Genomic DNA, 14,443 nt, shown 5'->3' on the forward strand with positions numbered 1-14,443 from the left:
AAGTAGCCCAAAAAGATTTCTTTATTTGGTGTATAAAGCAGGTACTTTCATTTTGTTGAAATGTTTCCACAGTATGGACCTATGTTTCATCTCATCTAACATTTGAGAATTAAGCATGTTTATAATAATTTTAATTTGATAATTGTGGCGAAGAAATTTTTCCTATTGTAATCTGTACTTTATGACGGTAAATGCGTTTCCTAAATAATTATGTTGTATATATTATAAATAATTATGTTATATATAGCTGTAAATCTTGCCACTGAATAATTGGAGTTTGAAATAATCGACAATGTGTCGAAACCATTTTATAACACCAAACTAAATTATCGCCTTAAGGGCGGCGTCTCCCTGTGTTAAATTCCCTATACAAACGCCGCCGACGACTTGGAGCAAATCTCAAAAACTACGCAATCAATCTATTTGAAATTTTGGGTGTGGATTAACAAATGTTTGATCTTTGACATGACATAGTTTTAAAGCCGTAATTTTATTTAATAACAAAGTGATTGATGATCAAACTAAGGTCATTTTCTACCATTTTTGTACAGCAAATAACTCAAAAAATAAAGAATATTTTGGTAAATGAAATATGTCATGTCAAAGTTTAGATATTTAACAAGACTGTACAGTAAAAATTTTCCGAGAAAAATAATTCGTTTTTTAGATTTGCTCCAAATTAGCAAATTAATAAAATTTCATACGTAAACCGAATAATCATAGAAATCTGTAAGTATAAGTGATTGCGGAGAAGGAAGGGGGGTATGTCATGTGTTCCACTCATTATTCATAGATGGCCTATTGACTGGACGTATTCAGGGAAATTTGTACATTTTTATTCGTTATTATAGTAATAAAATTTAGAAACTCTTTGATTCATAATACTACTAATTTCAGAATTACAAATTGGCCACATGTAAGAAAGCCATGTGAGCCTGTATCATACAAGAAATTCAAAAATAATATATATTTTTTTAAAAAATATTGATAATTGATTATTCATCATTAATTAAATTTATGTGATGTAAAAATATATTATAATCTCATTATTTAAATAGTTATCAAATTATTTAAATAGTAAATTTTTAACCTGGAAATCTAAAATGAAAATTCTGCTTATTGTTCAATATAATATAATACAATACAATTTTCATTATCTGATAAATTAAAATCAAAACACTTTTTATATACAATATTGTTTGGTTTATAATTACAGTGAAGTAATGCGTAAACTTTGTAATTTGAATGAAATTTATAGGAATGGAACGTAGTGAAACAAATTATTTCAAAAATTAATGTTTTATTAAAATGTCACTTTTTTTTCTTTTCTTGCGCTTCTCTGATGTAGGGTGGATCTAAACATTTTAAATTTCGCCCTCTTCTATTTAAAATTATCTCTGGCCCCAGACAATTCAAAAAGAATCTTTCCAATTTTGGAAGCATTTTGTTAATCCAAAAGTCTTCATCTTTAGGAATTACTTCGACGTGAATTTTATTTTTTGGCCCTGAATATACAATAAAATAGCATCGTTTAGCTCCTATAATATTTAGTTGGCCTTGTATTTGATAGTAATATTCGTGATTTTTCCTAAGTGCTATTTTATTGTCTTTCATTGACAAATATGGTATTTGTTTTCTTATAATCCCCTCTTCTAACGAATATCCAGATTTGAAGGTCTTATAAGAACACTTGACCTCCACAATTTCGTCTTCAGAAATAATTCCTGAAAATATAAAAATTTAATTATAAAAATACACAATACAATTTATAAAAATTTGATACCATCAGGTGAAGCTCCTAAATATCCATGAAGAACGTCAACAAATAAACCGGCAGGCTTTACAATTTTATTGTAGTCTTCTTCAAATTTTTTTATTCTACCGTTTCATTTATTTTCCCGTACTTTGTAGCTTCAGTAGAAAAATTATTTTTTCTTAAATTTTTTTTAACTATACTATCACAAGATGTCGATTCTTTTAATTTTATAACATCTCCAAAATTGGAAGCAGTAAGCCGGTGCATTCTTTCCGTTAAATAATTTGGATTGTTAAATTGGCCAATTGTTTTTTCGTTTATTTTAAACTGTTCTTCTTTAGTAATCTTTAAGAAAACTTGTTTAAAAATTATGTATATATACATAAAGCATACACCACCTTCAAACGTTCGCACAAATTTTGTACTGCTGAGTTGATATCACTATCTGAAACATATGTTTCCGCTATGTTAGGACCATAGTTAGAATCTCCTGAAAATTTGATCCTTTTTTTTACAGATTCCCTATCATAAGGATTTTTGCGCTTCCGCTCTTTTTCATTACCCTGAGCACTTATAAATTTTTTTAGATTTTTACCTGGACTTTCATTAAAATATGATTTCCAAGGTTTTGTATGCCAATCTGAACCATAATTGTAAGAGAGGACGCTTAAATGAGCTCGTATTTGAAATGAATTTCTTTGAATCAAGTTCATTCTTTTTCCCATATTGAAACGAGCCATTATATTCATGAAAATTTCTGCTTTATTGTTGGTTTCTTTATCAAGAAGTAAATCAGCCTTCATTAATAATTGCTCAATAGCACCAAAAAGATGGTGATGCAGGCCAGAAGATATAAGTTTAGTTGTTCGGTCATTAGAAACGTCTCCAGTATTGGTGCACAAATACTGTTTGCAAGCACTGTGATTACCATAAACGTGATATATTGAATTTCTAATATCGGCTCTTAGATTTTCTGGATCCTGCGTATTTGCGTAAATTGCAGATTGAACTGATTTATTTAGTTCATTAATAGTATCGCTTTTTAACATCTTTCTGGCATCAACAGGGACCCCTTGAGTATCTTTTTTAATTTTGTAAAGGTTTTTACTGAAATTTTTTAATGCATGGTTCATGCATTCAATTTTAACAACCTAAAGAGTATTGTGTAAATATTTGTAAAACTTATCTAACTATTATTTTATATTACAAGTTTACGTCGTGTCCATATGGTACCTTTTCTTTAATATTTTTAAAAACTGAGGAATCACCATCTGCAATAAATTTTAAGTATTTCAACCCATGCATTTCTATGCTGTTATTAAATCCCTCTACTATTATATCCTGTTCCATTGAAGATGATGAACCGGACAAATTTTTAAAACAAATATGTATTTTAGCAGCTTCATTATTGTTTTCGGCTCTAGCACAAATACAACAGTATTTATTCCTTACACCTACGAATAATACTTTTCCTGTTGTTTTCCCTATTATAACAGCCTACAAATTATAACATAAAATGTTATTTGTTACATATCCGAATATATTATAAACTTACAGCTCCAGAATTTGCATTATACGTATGTCCATAGCTTCGTTTAGACCATCCTCCATCTAAATATCCATCAGTTATATATGGAATGCCATGTGAATCTACATGTCCTTCCTTAATTGCAGCTTCACGTTCTAATTTTCCAGCTTCTTCCAAAGCAAGCCATAATGATTCTTTCCATACCTATAATATTTCATGTATAAAAACAATAAAAATTTCAGTAATGGTACTATAATACACCTGATCCAATTCATTTTGAATTTTATAATACAAATTTTTAGATAAACATGGAATATCCATTACTTTCAATAATTCCATTAAATGTGCGTAGGTGCTTCCTACTGAAAATGTTCCCCATACAGCTGCTCTATTAATTTTGGACCTTGTTTTCGGATTTTCTGTTGAAACTGATACTTCTTTGTCACAAATGTTGCATTTTAAAATAAATGTGCTTCTTAACCCACATCGCACTTCTTTTAGATAAACTAATTGTCCACCAGTGCACCTCTTGTTGTGTTGTACTTGAATTTTAGTTGTTATATTTAGGAAGTATCTGATATCTACAATTCGATAACCTGTCAATGAATTGATTTCAGGAACAACTTCTATATCCAAAGGAAAATTTTCAATTCTAAAATAATACTAATTAAGTCGTCGCCGTCAGATATGGTTTCCAAAAGAAATGAATTTTGCCAATTTGAATAAAAACGTACCGTTCATATTCTTCATTTATTTCTGAAAACGTTTTTCTTTCACTTTTGCATGGGGTTAAATTAGACTTAGTTCTAACAGAACGTAACGGGGTTGACATGGACTAAGAGCTTCTTCGTTTGGACGTGAATTGAAAATATTATCTAGTATCTCATTTAAAATATATCGGGAACATTGGGTAGATTCTTTATAATTCTGAACTCGTTCTAAAAGTTTATCCACAATATATGATCCTATTTTCTCTACTTCCCTTTTTCTTTGTGCATTTACTTGAACTTTTGATTTTTTTCCACGTCTCTTAGTCCAAGAAGCAAATCTACGCGTTTTCGGCATTTTCTAGAATTAATATTGCTTTTATTTTATTATTGTATACTATTATATATAAATACATTATAATATACAATGGTTCATGCTTCTTTGATTTTAAATTTCATAAATATGTGTCACTTGATATTCCAATTTTATAAAGTTAATTTAATTACATAAACTCGACCTTGGGGTGGTAATGCCATTCTGCAGCCGACTATATACTATATATGTAATAAAAATTTAAAACTATGATATTTATATTAAATTCACTAAATTCGATTTGAAATAAACATAATATATTCTTCAAATAAATCATTCTTTATTCATAATTTCACTGGGAGGAAAACCAACAACAAACAATGAACATGGAATATAGATTCAACCAATGGAAAACCAAGGACACAAAAATATGAAATAATATCAAAATTGTGACATATACAAGTAAAAATCAATTAATTGATGACATGAATTAACAAATATATATATACTAAACAATAATACAGCAATATAAATCAAAAATTGAATAAAAAACTTACCTTTAAGAGTTTACAATAAATTACACTTTGGCTCACGACTAAAATAAGACTAATTTGTTTCTTTGTTTGAAACTGTGACTGTTTCTTCAACCACCACAACTGAACTAAAATTTCTGGCTCGTTTTAAATGTATACTGAATCGCACCCCTCTCATTGACCACTTAACTCAAGTACTACCCGAACAGAAAAATTCCATCCGTTTTGTTGATGTTATCACATTTCACTTAAATTTCGACACAAAAATACACGCAGGTCACATGCACTGGTTTGTATCACTCCTCACTCTAAGGGTGCGAAAGTAATTTTCGTGGCGCCAAGAGTATGTACTAAATGCAAATTTAGAGATAAGGTCACTATCCTACACAATCAAAATCGAAACAATAAGAATCGATTAAAGATTAACTTTGAGATCATTTTTTTAAATTAATAATAGATTGTAAATCGACATCCGTATTTGTATATCGTATTTATTATATTTGTTTATATGATAAAATGTGATTGGTTTAGAACTAACTATACGACACAAACCCCATTAGTAACTGTATACATTATTATATTTTTCATATATATTATTGTATCATATATTAATTTTATATAATTTTAATTAATAAAAATATATTAAGAATTCATTACTATTATAAATTTCATAATCTATTTAAAACCAATAAATTCGTTATAAATATGAGATCTCGAGTGCGGTCCTGTCCCATGCAAAAAATTGTGCACACAAACGTTTTAAAACCGAATGTTTGTTTGATTTCGTGGCGGCACCACATTACGGGCTATGTTTTGTTTTGCGTCCTTTTCTGACCGAAAGTGCGATTCCTTGTCTAGTAAACGCCGCTGTTAAGTTAAACTAGGCAATTTTATTTGTAAAGTTAAGTTATATTTAATTATTTGTGAATCTCATTTATAGTCTTCCAGTTTAGGTTGAAATATAAGGATGAGATTGATTCGAAACATTTCTACCATCAACAATATTATATCAAATCGAAAAATCATCACGATATTCCTTTGCTCTGTCAGTTTGCTGACATTGTGGATTAAAACGAATAGAATTATAAGAAAAGATATAACTGAACCACAATTTGGTGAAATATTAATACAATATAAGAATCAAATCAAGTTTTGCTTGGGAGAAGACAACTTTGTTCTAAATTACATACTTGTGACATGTGTCATAAGGAAACGTAATCTTAGCAACATAAATGTTATTTTATTTTTTTACAAACAATTGGTTGCTATTGAAGCTTGAAATAAATGTCGACGAGAGATCTGCAACTGATTTGATTTCAGTGACTCTCAGGGCACGTAATATAAATATTCAGACAGGAAGTTGCTATTTTTGTAACTGTTTAAATATTTCACCTTTTTAAATCAACAGTAAATTCACGTAGGTGATTCTCTCAGCTTGAATAACTGAGCGACAGATTTCAACTATGCACTTTCTTTTTCACCATTGGTTATCACCCTCAAATGATATACTAATCTTTCCATATTTGATACTTTTATATCGCACATTATTTAGATTCTTCATGTCTGGATGACAAATTCAAATAATATCAACACAATTCATAAACCAAATCATAAAATAGTGATTACTATTTTACAATTTTCTGCGTAAATATTGATTTGCAATCTTAGTTCGGTTGAAACTTATAATTAATGGCTTTCAGTTCTGCTAAAATTTTCATCTACTTTGGTGCATATATATTTTTGGTGTCTCCATATTTTCTTGAGAGTATGCGTGATTTGACAACACACTGACAACATCGAGAACTAAAGATGGAATATTTTTGTTCTGCTTATTCGCTGATCATTTAATCGCGATACTGATCATAGAAGATCATTTTATACTACCACACATCGCGGAGCCTTGTATCCTATTAAGCAGTATTCTTCTAAAATATCTGTAATAATGATAATAATATCATAAATGAAAAAAAGTTTATGCTCCTATAGACATTCAAGATAAAGTAAATTGTGTTTCACCTCTTGAAAGTTTATAAAGATTTTTTAGAAAAGTACTACTTAATAGGATCCCAGGTTCCTATAATCGCGATTATAAATCAGCAACTAAGGCCAAGTTGTCCAATTTGTCAGCTCTCAAGAAAACGTGGAGACACTTAAAATATATATGCACAAACGTAGATGAAAATTTCAGCAAAATTACATATGATAGAGCTATTAATTATAAATTTCATCTGAACAAAGATTGCAAATCAGAAAATTGTAAAGTAGAAATCACTTTTTCATGATTTTGTTAATAAAATGTGTTGACATTATTTGAAGTTGTCATCTAGAGATGAGGAATCTAATTAAATTTTGACATAAAATTAGCAAATTTGGAAAGATTGATATCTTAGTGTTGTTTGAGGGTAATAATCCAACCAAACGTGATAGAAAAAATTCAGTACCTAGTTGAAATTTGCCGCTCACTAATTCTTGCTTAAAGAATCAACTACGTGAATTATCTTTTGATTTAAATAGGTGAAATATTTAAACATTTACAACTATAGCAACCTACTGTCTGAAGGTTTCGATTACGAGTCACTGAAATCAAATCAGTTGCAGATCTCTCGTTGATATTTATTTTGAATCAAAGAAATTCTGTCTGTGATTCTGCATATAATTAACATGTGAATAGAAATTGTTTTTGTTAACATTGTTAACTTTATACTTAAATGCCGATATATATTTTGTTGCTAAGAGAGGTGAGGGATGAAATTGAAAGGAAGATAACTAGCCTGATGTATACATAAATAAAATTTTTATTAATTAGTAATTACAAAAATAAACGGACATTTGGGATTGAGTATTGGATTGAGTAGCGTTTTGCAGACTTTCATGTTTCAATAGAAACGAAGGTAGTTTGTTTGTCAAATAAAAGAAAATAACAATTATGTTGCTAAGATTACGTCACCTTATAGCATGTCACCCTGTCCAATTATAGGCAAGAGTTATGGTTAATTCAATTAATCCTAATTCGAAATATGTAGTTTAGAAACACGTTGTCGTCTTTCAAGTAAATTTGAATTGATCTTGCATTGTATTAATATTACATCAAGTTGTGGTTCAGTTATATTTTTTGGTACAATTCTATTCGTTTGAATCCACAGTGTCAACAAATTGACAGAGCAAAGAAATATCGAGATGAGATGAGTTATACTAAATGGTAGAACTGTTTCGAATGAAATTCTTCCTTATATTTCAACCTACACTAAATGACTATAAATGTGATTCCCAAATATTCATATATAATATAACTTTTCAAATAAAACTACTTTGTTTACCTTTAAGTTATGTGCTTAATTTAATAGTTGTTAGTTTGGTTGTTAATAAATGGATTCGACCCATTGTCGATTTTTTTAACCTTCCACTATTCAGTGGAGGTACTTAAAAGTTATATGCAACATATTTTTTTAGGAAACACATTTAGTGATTACAGTACAGATTAAAATTTAAGGAAGAATTACTTCGGCACTAATCTAAAATTATAATTGCTATAAACAAGCTTCATTCTCAGATGATAGATGAGTTGAAACCTAGATCCACACTATGGAAACATTTCCATAAAATGAAAGTACCTGCTATATACAGAGATAGATATGTGGAACTCCAACGGGAACATTCTAGACCTCAACCTTTTTGGTAGAATTTTTGAAGACGGTTTCTTGGTAATGCTGTTTTCTTCTTTATTGTGATTTTTTCTTGTACTTTTTTCGGATTTTTTGGATTTTTTTTCATATTTCATAGCCTCAGAGAAAATATTTCCCGATGTCGTCAGGTTTTGTCATGGCTCATTTCATCTTCATTTATATGATGGTAATCAGCCTTTCCATGTGACCGTAACTCCTCGTGCCCAACGAATCGTCAAAATACCTTAAAAAAGATATATAAAATTATTAAAGATTAATCATATTATATATACCAATTTTATTTGTTTTTCATTTAAATTAAATAATTTAATTGTATGTGTTTTAACATAAAATATTGTAACGGGTTACCGATGATAATTCAGTTGGTATAACCAAAGTCTTTTTGAAAGACTCGTTACAACAGGTTAAAGGGAGCGATTTAATTTTACACAAAATATTTATGAGGTTAGACTATACAATTCTTACTCCATAATTAATTTCAATATCACTAACCTTTGTTTTTGTTGAACAGATCTTCTTCAACTAAGGTGATGTATTACACTCAATACTCACACCTTTCACCAAACCGAAATATTAGATAATTTCTACTCACTGTTTTATTGTTCTTTAATTTCTAGTTCGGAATTAATTAAAACTCAATTTTAATTAACCTAACTATATTAACAAAATAAATATAAGAAAAACAAAAACAAATAAATATAAATAGAAAAAAATTGAATAATTTAAATTTACTTAAATTCTTGGCAAAAAGGTTGAACTTTGACAAACAGTAAGTAAAAACAACTAAAAGAACTTCGATCTCGACACTTGAAAAATTCGGGTAAAAATCTACCAAAATAAATGAATCCCAGAGTTTTATAAACTCGGATTCTAGGAAGGGGTGAAGTAGGTGGTGACTTAAGACCCTTAAGAATCTGAATGTCTCCAACAACGATCCTACTTCAACCAATCAGATGAACTAAACAAATGTTCCTTTTCTCAACATTGTTGCCAAATTAATTTAAGAGTTTTTCTATATGAAACCCTAATCTAAATAATAATAATGTACTTGGTCTAAAAAACCTTAATGCAATTCAAAATACAATACAATTCATTGTTTCAATAATATTACAATTCTGATGTTATTTGCATAAGGAAAAACCATTGTACTTACAAACATTTTCAATCTTTTTTAAAAATCAATTCATTAACTTAAATAAGACAAAATAAAAGAACAAAGTTACAATTTTCTAAAATTTCCTGTTGGGGTAAATTATTACATTTTCCTTTAATTAATTTAATTTAATTACTGAATAAGTTCTACATAGAAATATCACTATTTAAACTTCGAACCCACTGTGCGACCACACCCTGACACTAGATAAGGGTTCGAAAAGAACACATGTGTTAAAAAAAATCAACGAACGTTTAGATTAAGATAAGTAATTTTTAAAATAAATTTTGTATTTTACGACTATTTTACGATTACCAAATGTAAGATTAATTTTAAGAAAACCCATAAAAATATGAAAAAATTCGTGAGAATCTAAACAAAGTGGTGGTCTAAAAATTCTCCCACGAAGTCATTTATTAACGGTTTTCTAGCTCTGTTACATTACTCCCCCTTTTAGAGAAAAGCAATTCTTTAAGTGACAACGTTAATGAATTGGTTTTATCAAAACAATAATCAAACTCGACATCTAAACCTAAACATCATTACATACATCTCAATACAATTCAAAACATTATAATTTCAATTACATGACCTAAGAACACATAACATTGACCAACAAAATATCATTCAAAATCTAGACAGCTAGGATTTATTTCGTTAGTTGATGGTCCTTGGTGAATCGTTCCTCTTAAGGTCCTGGTAGCTGATTCTGGTTGTTGCTCCTCATTATTGCTGATGTTTGTGCAATAATAATTATACAAAGAAATCCTTTCCTCTTCCAATGCTCTGGTTATCATTTTTCTGTTGACTCGTTCAGTCGTTGACCCGGTACTTGGCCCCTGGTGATTGGTTCCTGGACATCCGCTTCTTCGTCCTTCGTTTCTCATCCTTAATCATAGGCTCCTTGGTCCTTGATCGTTGTGGTGTAGCAGCAACCACAAGTCGTAAACAACTTCTTGGAAATAAAGAAATCTAAATATTCCTTTTCTTCTGTCTGCCTGGGACCCTCATGAAATAACTGTCCAGAGAAATTTCTTCTTTTTCCTCTCGTGGTATCAAGATTTGTAAACTTCGTTTATCGTATTCATCGTGTTGTTGTGTCTAATTGGAAGTCCTCTTGAAAAATCCTTGAGATCCTGGATCATTGATGTTGATAGATCCGTCATCTCGACACTGATGATTTTTTCAACATTTAAGAAAAACTTGGCAAAATAACTAAAACAGATAATAGTTAATATTGTTCTACGAACACATATTTTAAAATCCTTGGAGTTTATTATCGAATTTTTACAAATTCTTCTTTCAATTCATTTCTTCTTTCAATTGCACATGTACATTTTTTACATTGTTGTGATCTTGTAAGCGTTTCCGTATTCCACATTTCAATCCACTTTGATTGAAAAATACCCATGACTCACTTCCTCTTTGAAGTAGTCCGGAATACATATTTACTATACCTCGTCTCATTTCGACTCTAACTTCAGCAATTTCTCCAAAACATCATATCTTTCCACATATTTCCACATATTTCGTAAATCCGGTGCTCTGCGTAGGCTGCTATTCGACTTCCTTTAAGTCCTTTTCATTATACCTCAACCCAACTTACTAATGGGTACCTGTAAACTCTACAACTTTTCCTGCTACTTTGTCTACTTTCATTTCATCAATTCATGAGTAACCACTTTTACTCTCACACTTGCACCACATGTGTACATCTACACATACAACTACACCTACGCTAAAAAACTCAGTTGTGCCACGTGATGGATCACCGTAGTACGACGACTACACAAATACAAAGAGTTGCATATCAACCTCTCACCAAAACATCAATTCCGTATTGTGACTGCCAGGACACGTCACCCACTGCAAAACAAAGAAGTCACATTTTCTGCTCATTCAGACTATGTCTTCACGGATAATCCAACAACTGCAGGTACATCTGGAAACCCCTGGATCCACCAAGATGGGGTCACTCCGCGCGCGCGAAGCATTTACTTTTCTACAAAATTTCTAGTCTTCCACTCAAGACCTAGACCACTTAATACCTCTCCTTACCTTTAAAAGGAGGAACCAACTAACAAACGAACAAGTTACCCGAAAGTGTCAAGTTTTTATTGAAATATGTGATATATGACTGAGGTATTGTAAAATCTTGAAGAAATCTAACAACAGAGAATCTATTATTTCTATTTGTTTTCACTGAACTCGAAAACACAATAGAGCTAATAAGAGGAAGTCTTACTAGAAAAAATTGAGTGGTAATAAATCATAGTATTAAGGAATTTGCGCATAATTACGTTAATACTAAACATTAAAACCTTGAAATTTGCAAAAATAAACTACATCTTCAGATAATCTCACCACATTCGGGTGCTTGGAGCTAAAACCAAACGTACAGGAATCAAGATTGATCAGATCTTTACCAACATGAGAATATAGAAGAAAATTACTAATGCAAAACCTGTTGTTGTTAGATTCTTTTGGGCTATTGTAAATCCATTTTATTTAACTGAGCGACACTTCAGAAGACCATCTAATGTGAAAAGATTTTGACTTGTCTTATCACCGCCAAGCAATGAGGGCACGCCATTACCTGAACAGATCGTCTTCCGGTAAACCACAATGAACTGTGATTCATCGGCGTAACCGGAACGTAAACCTGCAGATTGTTTTATGTACTTTGTAAACCAAATACAACCTATAACCCTTCGTTTCGACTCATCATTTTTCTTTCAACAACTCAAAATTCTTAAAGACACTTATTTTCACTTTTTTTTTTAAAAATTTCATTTTCCTTTATGTTTAAGTTTACTTTCTCGTCTATTTTTCTTTAAGAAATAACAATTTTTCGATGTATGAGTTGTACTGTTGCACATTTTACAATTACTAAAACGACAATTAAGTCTATAATGACCTTTTTGACCACACGTATAACAAAATTGATTCTTTAACTTGCTTTTAATTTTTCGACCATTACTCGCCTTTACTTTTAAAATATGAACTTTACCATTATCTCGAACTCTATCATCTCTTTCACAATTTTCTGTCATTAGACTAGTTTTTTCAAATAAATTTTTATCAAATTCCTTTTTCTCTGGGGTCAGCTTTAATCTAAGAAAAATGTCTTCTTTTTCTGACGCTATACGGAAAGCTTCGTCTAAATTCAAAAATATGCCCTCCGCCCGAACCAAATTTGATAGCCTAGTATCTAAACCATCAACAAATTGCTGAGCGACCAACATATTCACAAATCTCGACAACTCGAATGGATCTGATTCTGTGACCATCTTTTCTGCAATTATTTTAAGTCTACACATAAAAGATCCTAATGATTCATTTGTTTTTCTTTTACATTTTGTTAGTTCATTTTTAGCCTCATAAAAATTAACTTTTTTATAAAAAACACTAGCTAACCAATTTTTCATATCTTTAAAAGTCTGAGGTCTACGAGAAGTTTCAATAGTAAAATAAAACTCTCTAGCTAAACCTTTCAATTTGAATTCAATAGCTGAGACCATTTGTTTTTCCGACCAATTATTGTCTTTACCAATTAATTCAACACTCTTGACGAAAACCCTGTAATCACTCTCACCATCAAAATCATCTATGAATGTAAGATTACTGTTCATAGCTAACCTTGACAAGGAATAACACAGTGCTTCCATCAAAGTATTACTGTTGGTATTACGTTTTGATGCTAACTGTTCTCTAGATGTTAAACTCAAACAAGTTTCATCAAAATTATTAACTGAATATTTATTAAAACTTGACTCGTCACGACTCATTTCCACAAACAATTATAAGATATTTTTTATATTACTTAATAGACTTGTATTTAGTTCACAGCGTTTTTGACCTTTTGCCCAAAAACAGTACAAATGGAAAATCAGTACTCTTTGCTCCCGGAATTGATAACTGAGTATACTACTAGAAATTGCTACGAAACCTTACAAATCAATGTACATGCAAATACTTTCTTCCTTTTACATTCAAAAAAAAACTACGGAAGACAAACTACTAATCAATAAAAATTAAACTATTTCTCTGAAAGAAAAATCTCAATTAATAAATCTGAAATAAATTCAGCGTTAATAATTCCAAATGGTTATGCGAACTTATAATCTTCCACTTGTATTATTGTCATAAGGAAATTTTGTTAAATTCTTACTTAATTAAATATTTTTTTTTTTTTTATGAAATACAATCATTATTATTCTTGAAATGTAAAACTACCTCTTTTTCTTTAACCAACCCCTCATAAATCTCAGTGACACTCACTCAAAAGCTTTACTACCTGCTTTTATTTATAGCTTACAGTCAACCACATTTGTCAAATTATAAGTTCCGTAAGACCATCACACTAAATTATTAGAAATATTGTTTCAATATTAAAGAAATAGGATTTTTACTTATATATAAACAATTATCAACAAAATTTGTACCATTTAAATGAACAATACTATCCAACCAAATATTAAAACAACTTCTAACAATTTATAACGACAAATGACGTGATTTTGTCAATGCCGGAGATTTCACCGATTTCCTGTGTCTTTTCTGTGTTGTTAAAATTTTATTTACTTATTCAATATTTTCCAATTACTATAAATTGAAACTAATCATTTTATTCTCAAATTTGACCTAAACTTCGATTTATTTTACAAAACCAATTTCACAAATATTAGCAATTAAAACAACAACAGACAGGTAAATGATACTAAAAATCAGAATAAAAATATGTATAGTCAACCACAGATCTTGTTTACT

Source organism: Aethina tumida, chromosome 1 (genome assembly GCF_024364675.1).
Source record: "Aethina tumida isolate Nest 87 chromosome 1, icAetTumi1.1, whole genome shotgun sequence".
NCBI lineage: Eukaryota > Metazoa > Arthropoda > Insecta > Coleoptera > Nitidulidae > Aethina > Aethina tumida.